Here is a 16,766-nt window from a genome sequence, read left to right as displayed (position 1 = left end):
ATCTTTCATTGAATTGCAGTGTATATTATTTGGGTGATCAAAACTGTTGTGAAGAATGGACAATAGGTTGGATTATTGTTACTATTACTGTACTATTTCTGTTGGGAAACCTTATCTACCAATAATCATATTTTCAAATTTATGAAATTTGGGTGTTTATAAATATAGCTAAATCGTCTGAAATATAATAAAACTCCAGTATAATCTACAATACAAGAATTGAAAACAGCATCCTTTCTTTATTACATGTATAGTGGTCATACCTAAATTTTTCTTCTGTTTTGAGAAACATTACTAGTTTACACAGTAATCCCCATTTTAGGTATATAGAATATTGCTAATTTTTCATTCCTAGATACATTTGCAGGGAAATCAGGCTTCTGTTTCTTTGGCGCCTAGCTGCTTTCACTGCTTAATCTTCACCAGAAGATGATTATGGTATCACAGAAGAAGGATTGACTTGAACTGAAAAATGTGTAGTAGGATCCTACAGTGTGAAAAATGTGTAGTAGGATTAAGAAATACAGACCTTTTTATGTTTCTGAGAAAAGAACCAAAAAAAAAAAAAATTCTTTCTTTCCACATTCTGGCATGGCTAAAAACAGAGCTATGATTTTTTCCAGGGGTACCCCGGGTTGTGAGGCACCTCGCAACCATGTGCCCTTAGTGTGAGGAAGTCTTGTCTGTGCTTGCTGGAAGTCTTGTCTGTGGATCAACTCCTGGACTCCACTAGCCTCCCGCAGCTCAAGCCCTAGCTTCCAGGTTTCTGCAGGCCCTGCTCACTTTGTACTGGTTAATGATACACAAACCCCCAAGTCCTCTGAGCATCCCTCTTGAGAGCCCAGCCCCTGTTCCACTGAACACATGCAGAACTTTCAGATTTGCTACTCCCAAAGGAATAGTACATACCAGCTTATTAGCTTTAACTCAGGATCACCACTCCACTTAATGCCCAGTATTTAGATACACTTATTCTTGTTTTCACTATAAATATATTTTGAAAGATCAGAGATTCAAATGGTAGTAAGAGAGAATATTGGAAACAAATGGTTACATACAAAACACAATTATAATACTCTTTCTAAAGCTTAAACATAACTCCCAAGGACTTCCTGGTCTCATACAAGATCGCTTTCCCCAGCATTTTCAACCAAGATGGCTGAGATTTCCCTTTTATAAGATCTAACCTGCTGGCAGCCTGTCTTTACAGACTGAAGGATACCAGAACATCTCTCTGCACTCCCAGATATAGCAGACCAGAACTTTGATCTTCACCTGAAAACAGGGCTGTCCTCCCTATCTTCTGTTTACCTCTTCCTTTTAATTTTCTTATGAAGTCTCAGCAAGCAAGCTCTTCATTAGCATTTGATTCAGTATGCTGATAGACTTCTATTGGAAGACACACAATATAGATAAGTGTGTCTCATCTCCTGTCTGTAGAATTTTGTCTCAAGGCACACAGCGTGCCTTGAGTGACCTGTCTTTTTAACTACAAGGCCTAGAGAATATTATTTTCATCATGTGTACATATTGTGTTTACATACCTCTCACAGTGATTATGATGCAGTGTGCCACAGGCTTTCTTTAGAGACCTTGCATGACATCTGTGGTGAACCCAGGACACCCTGTATTCTTATGTAAACCTGTGCCCTCTGCCAGTTGGTATCGAGGTCTTTGGGTCACAAGAATGTTATCAGTTTTCCGCAGACCATCAGTTGTTTACAAAAGGCAATAAGGTGTAAAACACATACTTCAAGAATTTACCTCTGTGAGATAGCATACTGCATAGCATAGACCCTGCAACTGTGAAAAGCAGGTAGGCTCCTTGATGGTTTCACTTGTTAAAGACCAAAGAGCTGACAAGACCTTTCATTCTTCATTCTCTGATAGGATGTCCAAGAGACTGGACCATTTGGGCAGGAAATTGTACTTTTTAGTTGTTTTGGCTATTTGCATAACTAATTATTAAGCTGTGGTGGCTGAATAGGATTAAATCTATGGGATAAGATGCTGTCAGTGATTGATATGCTGCCAGTGACTGACTAACAAATATTCAAGGCTTTGGTTCAGAAAGGTCTGGACTTAACAAAGCAATCCCTTGAGGCTAAGTCTGCAGTCTTGATATGACAATCCGTTGCATCTGCAATTACAATTAAAGGGGTATATTCCTGGCTGCTAAATTCTGGCTTCACCCAGAAGATGCAGGATGAAGTACCTGACTTTCCTTTTGTGGACCCTAATCTTTGTAGACAAAAGACCGTGATTGCGACCATGGGGGGAGGGATAGCTCAGTGGTTTGAGCATTGGTCTGCTAACCCCAGGGTTGTGAGTTCAATCCTTGGGGGGGGCCACTTAGGGATCTGGGGCAAAAATCTGTCTGGGGATTGGCCCTGCTTTGAGCAGGGGGTTGGACTAGATGACCTCCTGAGGTCCCTTCCAACCCTGATATTCTGTGATTCATGTTGCAACTTCATTGGTGCTCATGAAGTCTCTCCATAGTTGCTCATCATCACAGGTTGGTTTTCAAGTTTATCTTAACAAGAAGGTAAACAGTAGAATTGTGTAGAACTCTGCATGAGAGTGTCCTAGAATTGGATGAACGGTTGCCCTAAATCATAGTGAGAGTGCTTGTATATAAAAATTAGCAAACCACTTAAGAACAATTCTATCCACTCCTGGTAGGAACCACAAAAAAAAGCTCAGTACCACCTCATGCCCAGCAGTATTGAAGGTACTAGTCATCTTAATAAAATCAACATGAGGTACATTGTCTTCATCCATGGATGGGAAGAAATCTGTGATCAAAGCCCTCACTGGTGTCTATCTCATAACCTGTTTTAAAACAAGACTGACTGAGATCAACGAAATCTGAAGACTGCAGATAGCATACCTGTTTGACTACTCAAAAAGAAGGAGGGAGATTGTGTAACTGGCAAAGTTTTGTGTCGTTATTTGTTGAATAGAGGCCTTACCAGTGTCTCTTTGAGGCCACCAAACGTTGAACCAAAGAATCTGACAGATTTTTTTTTTAACACCAACAGGCATATTATCTCTTTGTTAGCCTTTACCAGCCAAGAGGGACATGGCCCCATGCACAAGTAGTGACTCAGTGTTTTCAACACTTCCAGAACTTTGAGTGTCAGTAGTCAAAATTCAGTGAAAGAAAATGTTTTATTTGTTCCTTCAAGACATTGCCCTGTACCCAGGGATGCAGACATCTCTGTCCAAATCAGAGTAATTTTATCAACAAAGTGAACAGCAAATTCCTCACAGAAAGAAAATCTCTCCTCTGTTTTCAAATGGAGACAGCTTGGATTGATCGGGGTATTGATCATCCAGAACAGTTATTCAGTGTGCAAATGCAGTATGGTGGACAGAATGAAACTTTTCTTCCTTTTCTGTACAGCCATGTTATACATTTTAAAAAAAAATTCTTGATTTTGCAAACTGTTGGACTTGAATCTGAACATCTGCTAGTGGTACTCTAGTAATCTTTCCTCTTATTTCATCTGTTGCAAGTTATCTGTAAACCACAGTGATAATTTAAGGCAAAGTTGGGGAATCAGTTCAGGGGAGTTGTCATTTGCGTGGTCATGGAAACCCATGCAAATGGAATTCTACTGAGATTGCACTCTTTCTCATATGAAGTTAGTTAGTTTCCTGTGTTTATGTAAGCCTTTCATAAATAAATAAATAAATAAGCCTTTTAGAAAATCAGTAAATGTGATTGGAAAAAAATGTGTAGAATGACAGGAAAATTCAGATGCAGGTATAATATCTGAAACTGCTTTTAACTCGTATGACATTGGACTAAATTTCAGTGTGCCTTTTAAACATTGTATAAGTGAAAAGTCATCCAGCCTCTGCACCTTGGGAACTTAGAACTTCATGTTAATGGCACTCATGACCCACATTTCCTCTTAATTACCCCCCTCATCTGACTTTCTGCCTTTGATCAATTTCTCTACTCAAGACACAAGCCATTCCCTTGACCATATCATTGACAAGAACTACTCTCTCACTGATCTGCCTTCTGCTGAATTCTCTCTTATCTTATCTCCTTCTCTGTATTGCTCACTTGCCCCATCTCTGGCTCATATTCCTTCTGTTACCTCTAATCCATTGACATTTCTTACTTGTCTCCCTGCCTCTCATTCCTTCTCTTTCTTTGCTCTCTTCCATTCAATTCACAATTTCCATCTAAAATTCCATCCTTTCTTCCCAGCTCCTTTGCCCCCTTATCTGTCAGACTGATTCATCCCACCCACCCCCAACTTCTGATTGCTTTGCTGCATGTGCAGACTTCATTGCAAACCAGATTTGCTTCTACACCCTCATTGAATTTCACTATAAGTGTTGACAACCCCACAGATTAGGAGTTTTGGTATCATTTTAACCCCCTCCTCTCCTCCTGCAATGATCATTAAATTTTGTTGATTTCATCGCTACAATATTTTTAAATCCACCTATTCTTCACTGTTCACAGCACAAAACCCTTATACAAGCCTTCATTATCTCATGCTTTAACTACAGCAACCTTCTTTCTACTGACCACTATGATAGACATCAATCATCTATTCAAAACTCTGCTGTGAAAATCATCTGCTTCACTCATCACTGTCCAAGTTCAACCCAGTTCAGACTCCTCTCATTGTCTCTGTTGCTTTCCCTTCTGAAATTCAGGCTCCTAATTTTCACTTTTGAGCACATCTAAAACTTAAATTTTTCTTACATCTGGTCATGTTTTCTTTTGCTCCCTGGTGCCCTCTTTGTTCAGTCCAAGCTCCTTGTCTGACTGTCCTCTTTGTGCCACCTTTCATATTTCCTTCTACACCCAGAACTTATTTCATAACACGCTGTCATTCCTTAATCCTATCCTCCTTTAAGACTTTTTCTCAAAAGTCACTTGTTACAAGTTTTTTAAATCAACCGTAGGTTTATATATATTTCATAATAAAAACCCATGTAACCCAGAAGACATTGGCTGTATTCACCCAAGTGAATGCCTGGTCTCATTGTCTGCACGCCCATATGTACACCCCAACTTCCTTCTGCTTTTGTGATCAACTCCTGTTCTTTTTAACTTAACTTACATTGAGTCATTGCCTCAATGATCTTGCAATCTTGATTTGTTTTGTAAAATGCTATGCAAATTTTTGGCACTGTATAAGTAATATAGTAAATAATGTTCAGCCCTGGAATTATTGGAAGATAAATGAATTTGAGGAAGAGGGGACAAATTTTGGGAAAATAGTTTTTGAATTTAAGGTTTACATGTATTAGTTAACAAGGAGCCTTCAGAATAGTAATGGTGCTAACTGTTGGGAAAAATAATGTGCAAAGAACTTTGGGTTTATATTTTTGATTGCTGTGTGGTAAAAGTAAGAGCTGGAGGGATACCATAGTAGACTGTATACAAAAAATTCTTTTTGGCATGCTGACAGGAATTGCTGTTTGAAAACAGAAGATGAGTGACACACACACATTATTTTTCCTCAACATAACAAATATTTTAAAAATAAAGCAAATAGGATATTTGGTTGCATTTATGAGGGATAGAAAAATAAATTATATCATAGTGAATAATAATGTGCCCTTCTTTGCAGTATGTGTCCAAGTCTGGTTGCTTCGCTGTAAGAAATACTCTAGACCTGGAATTGTTAACTGTAAAATTATTTTATTGGATTTTCAAAATCTGTAAAATGATTGTACCTGAAACATTTACTGAATTTGGGGCCAGTTTGGCTTTGCAGCGCTGGCTGTGAGCATGCTCATGCTGTTGTAGAGGGCAACAGGCAATATCTCTGGCAGTGCATCTAGACTCCCACTTGTTATCATTGGGAAGCCATGATAAGTCCTGTTTCTGCGGGGTGCTTAGTTCTTCTGTGAGATGCTGTCCACGTCTATTGATTTCCAAAAAAAGAGTGAAGGAATGCAGCATCTCAGAATTGTGGATGTTGGCATGAGTGTACCTGTGAGCTCACAATGCTTTCACTTGACAGCCTGAGAGGTCTGTAGTGGGTGAGGTAGAGCATGAAAAGCATACCTGAAATCCCGGCAAGGTGAAAAAGTCAACAAAAACATATGCAGATATAAACAGTTATCTACAATGTATATCAGATATATTAAAGGTCTAGAAATGGCAACAAAGACTGTTAATGGTAGAGCTGTGTGAATACTGAAGAACATTTTTTGCTTGCAAAAAGTGTAACTTGCTTTGTCTATGTTTGTATCTCTTTTGTGTTCATTTTCCATTAATGTAATATCAAGTGAATTTACAAGCAGGAATGTATGCTTATCCTCATTATCTGGATATGCCCTAGCTGATGGGTACAGACAGAGTTCTGGAAACCCATATCTTCTCCATCCCAACGTGGTGCATTCCTGGCAGCTTCCAAATGCTTTGTGCTTGGTGGAGGCATCTGCTACACTCTTAAAAAGTTGTGTTGTGTTTCCAAATACTTCTTCCATATTACTCATCTCCATTGGCTGGTAAGAAACAGGCAGAGCTCTGCCTCCTCTCTTCTGCCCCTCCTAGTTCCCCATGAGATTTCTTCCACCACTGTCAGTATTAGACTGCTGTGTTTTCTTGCTCACTGGGAATATAAGGAGGACCTAGATTGTATCTACCCTGGGTTCAAAATAGGCTCTTTCCAGCTCCCCACCACATCCTTCTAACATCAGTGCAAAGTTAAATTCAATCAGGTCAAATGTGTAAACTCTTGGGACCATAGATCTGTATTTGGCCTGGCTTCATGGAAGATAAATTTTTTAATGGGTGCTATTAGAGTCTCGGCTTTTGCTGTTGAGTTAGCAATACCTGATCAACTTTCCAACTGTAAAACAGTTTGGAAATCAAATGTAGCTCACTCTCAAGACCCAGCAAAATTAAAAGTGTTAAGTACGTTTTGGCAGTTCACTTTTATTATGCCCAGTCCTCAAATGTACCAGCAGACAATCATCTGAATGTTAGTTATTTTTCACATGCTTATGCGATCACACAAAAAGTACATGCTAAAAAGAAGCAGATGGTGACAGATGGGGAAGGTTGAATAAGGTGGTTTTGGAAACCTAGAGAAATGCACTTCTGTAATAGTGTAAAAATAAAAATTTATTTGATTTCCATGTTAGAACTAACAAAATAGAATTGCAAAAAATACTTGATTGTAAGAAAACAAATGAATTTATCAGTATTCAGTTTCTGTTTAGAAAAGTATATGCAACATTTTTATCTTATCCAAGAATAATATATTATTTTTTTATTGGCCAAATATTTTAAAAAGTGCAAATTTTATTTTTATTCCTTTTACAGAGATCCATGTTTAAATTAATCTTTCATTTTCTCACATCAGGCATTTTCTTATAGTGCTTTTCTTTAACGTACTGGCTAGAGATATTGGTGGTGTGTTAGAATGAAAAAATATTTTATTTCAGGTATAACTGGAAAGATTGTTTCCACTATATTGTAATACTAAATATGCATATGTGTATATATGTTTGTGTGGGCATATGTGTAAAATATGTAAACTGTAAATTGTTTGTCAAACCAACAAAACCCTTGAAATTCAAAGCTAAAGCTGTCACAAATCAGCATTAACTCCTGTATAGCATAAGTGAACAAAATGGAATCAACAGTAATGACAATTTACACCAGCTGAGGATCTACTCCAATATGTTTCGTGTCCTTACATTTGTTTGGTAGGTCCATAACTTAACATTTAAAATACAGACTTTGATATTCATTTAATTTTAAAAACAAAGATTCTTCTTTGAGTGATGGTCCCTATGTATTCCACATGTGGGTGTGCATGTGCCCCATGCGCCTAAACCCAGATATTTTTAGTAAGCAGTGTCCGTTGTTCTGAGGGCAAAGAGGGGCAATGTGTCCTGGTGCCTCTCCAGTTCCTTCTTACTGCCACATGGCCTGGGTCAGAATCTTCTGTGTCCACAGTTTCCTCTTTCGACTGCTTCAGTCTGTAAATACATTGTAAATAGTTTTAGTATTTTATTTTTACTCTTTTAGTCTTAAGTATTGGTTAGTTAAGTGTCCCCACCCATGCCCCGGGGAAATCCTCCCTGAAAGGCTACGATTATTCCCAGAGTTCTGGGGTCCAAGAATTGCATTTCCTGCCTTGCTCATTTTCAGTGAGCACTGAACACTACTGCTGATTTTATTCTCTAGGTGAGGCTCACATCTCACCTAAGTGCAGCATTTGCTGCTCCTTCCCTCCCAAAACCTGTGAGGGTTGAGAGCTAAGACTTAGAAAACATCTGATGGAAGAGGCCGTGAGACCTCAGTGAGATCCGGGCTGGGGAGACCTCCCTGTACATCAGCCTCAATCAGTAGGGAGCACCACTCTGAGCACTACCTCATGAGTTGAAGCTAAGACTTCCAGGCCTCAGGAGAAGGCTTCTCATGGGAATAAGGAGTACTCTTACAAGCATAGAGACAAACCACCTTCTTTCAAAGCTGCCTTGAAGAAAAGAGATCCCTCCCCAACTCCTTTGAAGTCTGGAGAGTCCACGGGCAGGGATCCTAAAGATTTAGGTCAGGGGTAGGCAACTCCCACCACACAACTGAGGGTTCAAAGGCACAGGTGCACAGTTCCTGCACCATCCACTGCCACACCTCACTCTACCCCACAACCAAATAATTTCTTTTGATGGGACTGTCAAGACCCACATCCCTTTATTAGTGCCATAATATCAGCCCCTCAATTTTTTTTGAGGCCACTGTACCCAGTTTCCCCACAACTTGAGGGCTATAAGATTGGTGTTTGGAAATTATTCACTGCAGCTATCTGATTGAGTTTCTGTCAATCCGTACTCAAAAAGCTCTTCCCAGTTCCTTTTCAAGGACCAATCTCATGAGGAAATTCTTCAACAAGAAGACGACTTACTTCTCTACTGGGGAACCATAGAAAGAATTCCACCTGAACATCAAGGGAAAGGATTCTACTCCCCACACATCTTAATCCTCAAAAAGTGTTGGGGATGGAGACTGATTTTTGACCTATTCTGACTAAATATATTCATCTGAAAATTAAAATTCTGCATGGGGTTACATTGATGTCAATAATTCCCTCTCTGGAAGAGGGCACATGCTTCATTTTCTTGGCATGAAAAATGCATACGTTCACATAGATATTCACTTGGTGAACAGAAGGTTCTTCAGGCTCCTCCTTGGTCAAGACCATTGCCAATTCAGTCCTTCCATTTGGGCTAGCTGTGGAACCCCTGTGTGTTTACAAAAGTCTTTTCGGTGATGGCTGTTGAATGAGAAGTAATGGATTTACTGTCTTCCCACACCTCAACGACTGGCTTGTGATGGGCAGAATGTACAAGGCAGTCCAGTTTGCAGCCTGATTCCTGCTCCATCTACTACCTTCCCTGGGAATTTGTGTCAACCACAAAAAGTCAATTTTGACTCCCTTGAGGTCCATAAATTTCACAGGAGTGACCCTGCACTTGACTACAGCAAGATCCTGTCTTCCTATCAAGAGATTCCATGCCATGGGAGATCTCATAAAACAGGTCACTCTCAGACTTCAGTCAGAACTTGCTTTTCCTTCCTTGACAGCGTGACCTCATGCACACATGTGACACCATTTGCCAGGATTCTTCTCCATTGCTTCCAAACCTGGCTTCAGTCTGCCTGCTTGCTAGAAAAAGTCAACATCAGGGCCAAAGTAATAATTTTGTTCAAGGTTCTGGCCCCTCTCATCTGGTGGACAAAGCCAGAAAAAGTTTGATTAGGGACTTTTTTGCTCACGCCTTTGTTATATCCTTGGGGGCAGCCGGTTTAGGAAGAAATCACTTGAGGCCAGACAGCTAACAAAACTACCATTTTATTTACAGACACAGAACTCACCCAACTGGCCGAAACCGGCTGGGCTATCCCCTAATAATCTAACTCAGTTGCCATAGGAACAAAAACCATGACAACCAAATACACAACATATTCCTCCCCCCCCCTAATAAGAACATCCCCATAATAAAACACACAATAGACTAGAGAAGGAGGGTAGACTGCCTCCATTCCCAGCTAAACCCTGGGGATTATTTTGCCCCATAACCGTGGGTTCGCCCTAGCTAAAGATCCAGCCGATGAGGAGGCCTTCTGTCTCTAGGTGGATTACGGCGAACTCCTGGTGTTGTTGCACCCGAAAGTACCATGGGCTTTGGGTCCGCAGCACGAACAGGTGAGGAGGTGGTATCAGCTCGTGCTGAGCAAAGGGGTGTCTCAGCCGCCGGCAGTAATGGAGGAGAACAGTCAGAAACAGGTGATTTGTGATTCGGTGTCTCACCAGAAGTGGTGAAGTCAGACCACTCAACTGCAGATGTGTCCTGAGGACTGGCATGACCTGGCAATAGCTGATCTACATGTCGCCGCCAGGTAAGATTCTCTGCAGTCCGGACTGTGTAGGAAACAGGTCCTGTTTGAGTGATGATTGTGGCAGGGACCCATTTAGCTCTGGAAGTATAATTCCGAGCCAAAACTGGCTGTCCCGGGCTAAAGGTTCGCTCTTTTGCTCTGGGTGCCTGTCTGATAACTTGATTTTGCTGCTGATGTTGCACAATTTGTCGGGGTTCAGAAGGTTTCAGCAGATCAAAGCAAGTGCGCAGCTGTCGTCCCATCATTAGAAAGGCCGGAGATGCCTTGGTCGTAGCATGAGGTGTGTTTCTGTAGGAAAGTAAGAAGGTATCCAGACGCTTTTGAATGGAGTGTTGTCCCCTTGCTGATTTCAAAGCGTGTTTCATTGTCTGCACAAATCTTTCAGCTAATCCGTTGGTGGATGGATGATATGGTGCTGACGTGATGTGGTGTATCCCATTTGCCTTCATAAAATTTTGAAACTCCTGAGAGATGAACTGCGGTCCGTTGTCGCTCACAAGTTGTTCTGGTAGACCAAAACGACTAAAGAGTCCTCGTAGTTTTTGGATAGTACTCTCTGCAGTAGTGGACTGCATTATAGAGACTTCTGGCCATTTAGAATGGGCATCTACTGCCACCAAGAACATGCTTCCTTCAAGGGGGCCAGCGAAGTCAATGTGAATACGTTGCCACGGGTTTTCAGGCCAGTCCCATGGGTGTAGGGGTGCCCACTGGGGTGCATTCCTCACACCCTGACATGACATACAAGCTTTTGCCTTCTCTTCAATAGCACTGAACTCCTGACAAGCCACACAAGATCTGGTCCATAGCCCTCTGGAACAGGGCGGGAGCAGACGTTATTCCGAAGGGTAGGCGACAGTATCGATAAAGCCCCTTATGAGTCACAATAGTCAACAGCTCTTGAGACTTTTCATCGACGTGCATCTGTAAATATGCTTGACTCAGATCAATCTTACTGAACTTTTGTCCCCCAGCCAGGCCTGCGAAGAGGTCATCGATGCGGGGAAGCGGGTATTGCTCTGCACACAACACTGGGTTGACAGTGACTTTAAAATCACCGCAAATCCGGAGAGAGCCATCTTTCTTCACTATTGGAACGATAGGAGTGGCCCATGAGCTATGGGTAACTGGTATTAGGACTCCATTGGTGACCAGGCGCTCCAGGTCCGCTTCGACTTTCGGCCTGATGGCATATGGCACAGTTTGGGCTTTCAGATATTTTGGTGGACTGTCAGGTTTAATGTTCAATGTCATAGTGATTCCCTTCATACTTCCCAAATCATCTCCAAAAACAGCAGCATGTTTCCTTAGTATAGGGGTTAGACTGGTTTCTTCTTTAGTCATCCGGTGCACTTCTGCCCAGTTCAGCTGAATCTTCCCAAGCCAAGACCTACCCATTAAGGCTGGGTAGTTACCTCTCACCACAAACAGTGGCAATTTAGCAGCCTGTCCGTTGAGCTCCACCTTAACATCAATAGTGCCCAACATGGGCACAGCTTCTCCCGTATACGTCTTCAGAACAGTTTTTGTTGCCTTAAGTGGAAGATGCTGTAGCTTTTCTTTATACACAGTCTCGGAGACCAGCGAGACGGCTGCACCAGTGTCCAGTTCCATGCGTATAGGTTTGCCATCCAACAACGGGGTTACCCAGTATTCATGTGAGCCCATTGCCAAAGACAAAACATGCAGTGGCACTTCCTCTTGCGATGAGGTGTCACTTTGATCATCCTTGGTCTGCTCTAGGGTATGCAGGATTCCTCTTTTTGTCGGCCAGACCACAGGCCTCTTTTTCTTTTGTTTACAGGCACACTCAATGTGTCCCCTTTTGCCACAGTGTCGACACACCAGGTCCTTACACCAGCATTCTGATGCCTGGTGACCTGGCTTACAACAGCGGTAACATTCTTGACTCTGCACAGTTTTGTGGGTCAGTTCCTGTGACACTTTTTGCACCCTAGAGGATGCACTGATGTATTGCGCCTCCCTTGTAGCCAGTTCCATGGAGACAGCAATATCAACAGCCTTCTGTAAGGTAAGCTGAGCCTCTGTAAGTAGGCGCTTCTGTATAGCTTCACTGTAGAGGCCACACACTAACCTGTCACACAGGGCATCATTTAACATCTCCTTAAATTCACAGTGTTCTGCTAGCTTTTTTAAAATTGCTACAAATTGTACAACTGTTTCATCTTCCTTTTGGTCTCTCTTGTGGAACCTATATCTTTCAGCAATTACCAGTGGTTTGGGGGGAAAATGGGACCGCAGGATTTCCACAATGTCACTGTAAGATTTAGTCGCTGGCTTAGCAGGGAGTAGGTTTTAGCCCCTACAACACTTAAGAATATTGGCACCTTCTTCACTTCTGTAATGTCATTTGCAATAACAAAAAGCTCAAAACGCTCAGTATACACATGCCACTGCTCTATATTCTCATCAAAAGGTTCCAGTGGCCTGGTCAGAGTAGCCATGATTTTTAGTTTCACTTTCACAGTCAGCGCAAACAAGCAGCTTTTTTGTTTTTGTTCTTTACCTTGACTTCTACTTCCTTCTGTTACTGGAGCAGCACTGGAATCCCACCCTCGTCGCCACTTGTTATATCCTTGGGGGCAGCTGGTTTAGGAAGAAATCACTTGAGGCCAGACAGCAGACAGCTAACAAAACTACCATTTTATTTACAGACACAGAGCTCACCCAACCGGCCGAAACCGGCTGGGCTATCCCCTAATAATCTAACTCAGTTGCCATAGGAACAGAAACCATGACAACCAAATACACAACAGCCTTCACCTGCGGTGACTGTCATTACCAAAGCCTCCCTCTTAGGCAGGGGAACTCATATGGATGATCATATTGCACAAGACCACTGGACCCCTTGGGAGTCCAGGATATATTGCCATTTACTGGAACTAAGAGCAGTCCGTCAGGCCTGCAGCCAATCCCGGCATATCCAACTAATGTAAGGCAATATGATAACCTGTCTCCTATATAAACAAGCAAGGAGGAACAAGATCCCTTCCTCTGTGCGTAGAGACAGCCAACAGTTGGAATTGGTGTTTCAGACATCATATAACCCTTTCTGCAGCATAATTACCAGGAGTGCAGAACTCCCTAGCAGACATTTTTTCATGGACTACAAGTGGGAGATTCACAATTTGGTCCTGAATAAGGCTTTTAATCAGTGGGGAATGCTGTCTTGGCACCTTTTCACCCCTGAGACAAACCAAAAATGTCTCCTGTACGGCTCCAGAGCAGCTCTAGGCAGGTGCTCAAAGTGAGATGCCCTTATGCTACCATGGAAGGATCATCTCAGGTATGCCTTCCCTCTCATCTCATTAGATTTTCAGAACCTGTGGTATTATCAAAACAGGGCTTGGGTCATCCTTGTTGTGTCCAGCTAGCTGAGATGGTTCTGGAGCAAGGAACAAGTGAGACTTTCAAACCATATGCCTGTCAACATCTGACCATTTCCAGACCTTCTAACACAACACAATACCACTATCAAGCATCTCAATCCAGAGCCACTGCAACTCAAGGCATGGTATTTTGATGGTGTAGACTTCTTCTTTCATATGGCTTGGGTAGGTAGCAACAATTACAAATTTATATCTGGATTTGACAGCCAGCACATTGCCACAGCAGTGAGCTGGTGAATGCCCTTCAAGCCTCTGGCAAAAGAACAAAGGGAACACTCAGATATGATGTGCTCCATCATTTGTGCCTGGTAACCACAGTTGCATACAGGTGTTTGGATAATTTTCCATTTAAAGAGGGTTTGTCACATCTCCTATGAGATGTACTGATACGATTCAATCTGCACCAGTCTTTCCAACATAAATCAAAACCCGGTGGTTCCTCGACAGGGTCAACCGAGCTGTTTTGTTTTGAGTGGTCGAAACGCTCCATGTGGCTCTGCATTGAGCCTCAGCATCGAAGTTCAGTATAAGGGTCTTGATGCAGTTCCATAGAGATTTGCGGGATTTTAATCTTTGGCGGGTTCTGTAGGTCATTGAGCAACGGGATCCTCATGTTTGCATTGACATGGTTGAGAAAGTGAGATATCTGGTTAACTCTTCTAACCTGTGGAGGCTGGATGTGCGATAGGACTGGGAGCCAGTCAACTAGAGTCAATTTGAGTGTCCCTGACACTATGCGCATGGCGTTATTGAATTGAGTATCAAGGAGGTTAGCGTGACTGCTGTGAGATGATGCTGGCGCACAGTATTCAGCCACAGAAATATACCAAGGCAGTTGTTGCGGTTCGTAAGGTCCGTGGACTGGAGCCCCATGATGTTCTGGCCAATTTCCTGGTAAGCACGACACAAGAACTCACCTTATCATGGTTGTTCTTGAGGTGTCGTTGAAAGTTTACATTCTGGTCCAGTGTAACACCAAGATACTTTGGGTTAGCCTCATGGCTGACGCTCTCACCACAGAACTGCACAATTAGATATAGAGAATTCATATTTCAGGGCAGTTCAATCCATCCTCAACCAAAGCAAGAAGGATTCTACCAGGAGATGATATTCAGTTAAGTGGAAGTGTTTATCCTCTTGGGCCCAACAACGCCAGGTACCTTCAGAGTCCACTGGGATTCCTGCCATTCTAGAAAATCTATTTACTCTTAAGACCCTCGCTGTTATTTCCCTACAGGTTCATTGAGTAGCAATTAGTGCTTTTCATCCCCTGCATCGATGACACACCAGCTTCACTCATCTCAGGATGACTAGATTCCTGAAGGGTCTTATTAGATCCTTTGCACCATTCTTTCATATCTCACCAAACCTCCCTTTGAACCTTTAGCCACATGTTCTTTATTCCTTTCACGATTAAAGTTGTCTTCCTAATCATCATTGCATCAGCCAGATGGGTCAGTAAGCTGGGAGCAGTCATGGCAGACCCACTATATATTACATTCCATAAAGGTCTCCCTTTTCTGCCACCTGAAATTCATCCCTGTAGTAATTTCAGAATTTCACAGAAGTCACACCATCCACTTACTGATAGTTTTTTCCAAAAACACATGCCTCTGATGAGGTAAGAAGGCTTCATTATCTAGCTGTCTGAATAGCAGTGGCCTTTTATCTACAAAGAACAAAAGCAGTTAGAAAGACACTTAGACTTTTTTTGTCATAGCAGAGAGATTGAGGTCAAACTATGTCTTTTCAGAGACTTTCTAAATGAATCTCTGGCTACATTATCCTATGTTACCAACTAGTTCATCTGAGGTGGTGAGAGCCCATTCAATCAGAGCTGCATGCATCTCTGAGAGATATACCTGTATTAGAGTTATGTAGGGCAGCTATCTGGAGCTGCTTATGCACCTTCACAAGACGTTATGCTTTGGTCTAATCTTCTACTATAGATACAGTTGTGGGGATAGCAGTATTACAGTCAGCCATCACTTCTGCATCCTCGCTCCCACTTCCTGTTGACTACTGCTTGCTAATCTCCCATGTGTGGAGTACACATAGGGACCATCACTCAAACTAAAAATTGAAGTTACTTACTTGTAACTGGTGGTTCTTCGAGATGTGCAGTCCCTATCTGTTTTCCACTACCCACTCTCCATCCCCTCTGTTGCAACTGATAACTGGATTCACAGTAGGGGAAGAAACTGGAGAAGCACCGGTCCACTGCCCCTTGTGCCCTGGATTCAAAACAAAAGGAGAACAACTGGGCGTATGCAAACCAACAAATGCTGCTTATCTAAAATCTCTGGTCTTAGGTGCATGATGCTCATGTGTACCAATGTGGGGAACAGAAATGGACCACACATCTTGAAGAACCTCCAGTTACAGGTTAGTAACCTCCATTTCTACATCATTTATTACAAAACTTCCCTGGATGCGGTATATTTGATCTCATAAACTAAGCAACAACTAGACTAATGAGTACCTGAATAGGAAACCTCCAAGGAAAACTCAGAAAACTATAGAAAACGACATTAGTGATTTAGTTGAATGACACCTCTCATACTATTCTGAATCCATACTGAACCACTGCCCTATCATGGTGGCTGGGAGCACTTTGCTGTTAGGTGGCAATTTCTGGATGACACCAGAAACTCCAAGTTCTGACCACTTGTCATCAATGATCTCATGGAATTTTCATAAGCATAGAGGTGTTGGCCTTGTTGTCTTGGACAAATTGAAATGTAGGTAGTTGTATTCTGCCTACCTAAATTTTGCTTCATTTTACATTGATTTTTTAAAATTATTTATTCCTAATTTAAATACATTCCATACTATCTAGGTCTCCCAAGGTACTAACAGGCATAATCTGGTCACATCATATATAGGAACACAATAATAGTTAGGCAGGTAAGACAAATACTATGTAATGATGTTGCAGTGCGGTGCTGAAGAGCTGGTTT

The 16,766-nt window shown here is 41.9% G+C and overlaps 1 protein-coding gene and 1 long non-coding RNA gene across 4 annotated transcripts in view; one reads left to right on the top strand and one right to left on the bottom strand.

Annotated features, from left to right (window-relative positions):
* AKT3 (AKT serine/threonine kinase 3) overlaps positions 1-16,766 on the top strand; it is a 265,481-nt gene that overhangs the window by 193,605 nt on the left and 55,110 nt on the right. The window lies entirely within an intron of this gene.
* On the bottom strand, positions 7,272-16,558 carry LOC123365681. 2 transcript variants are annotated; one of them, XR_006577695.1, is made up of 4 exons: positions 16,289-16,558; positions 15,901-16,040; positions 15,392-15,475; positions 7,272-7,974 (listed from the first exon to the last, which is right to left on the bottom strand). It is a non-coding gene; the product is annotated as an uncharacterized LOC123365681 (long non-coding RNA). The 2 variants fall into 2 exon arrangements; XR_006577694.1 differs by having other exon boundaries at positions 15,901-16,558.

This window comes from Mauremys mutica, chromosome 3 (genome assembly GCF_020497125.1).
Source record: "Mauremys mutica isolate MM-2020 ecotype Southern chromosome 3, ASM2049712v1, whole genome shotgun sequence".
NCBI classification, from domain to species: domain Eukaryota; kingdom Metazoa; phylum Chordata; order Testudines; family Geoemydidae; genus Mauremys; species Mauremys mutica.
Note: the sequence above shows the minus strand (reverse complement) of the source record. Positions and strands in the feature narration are given on the sequence as shown.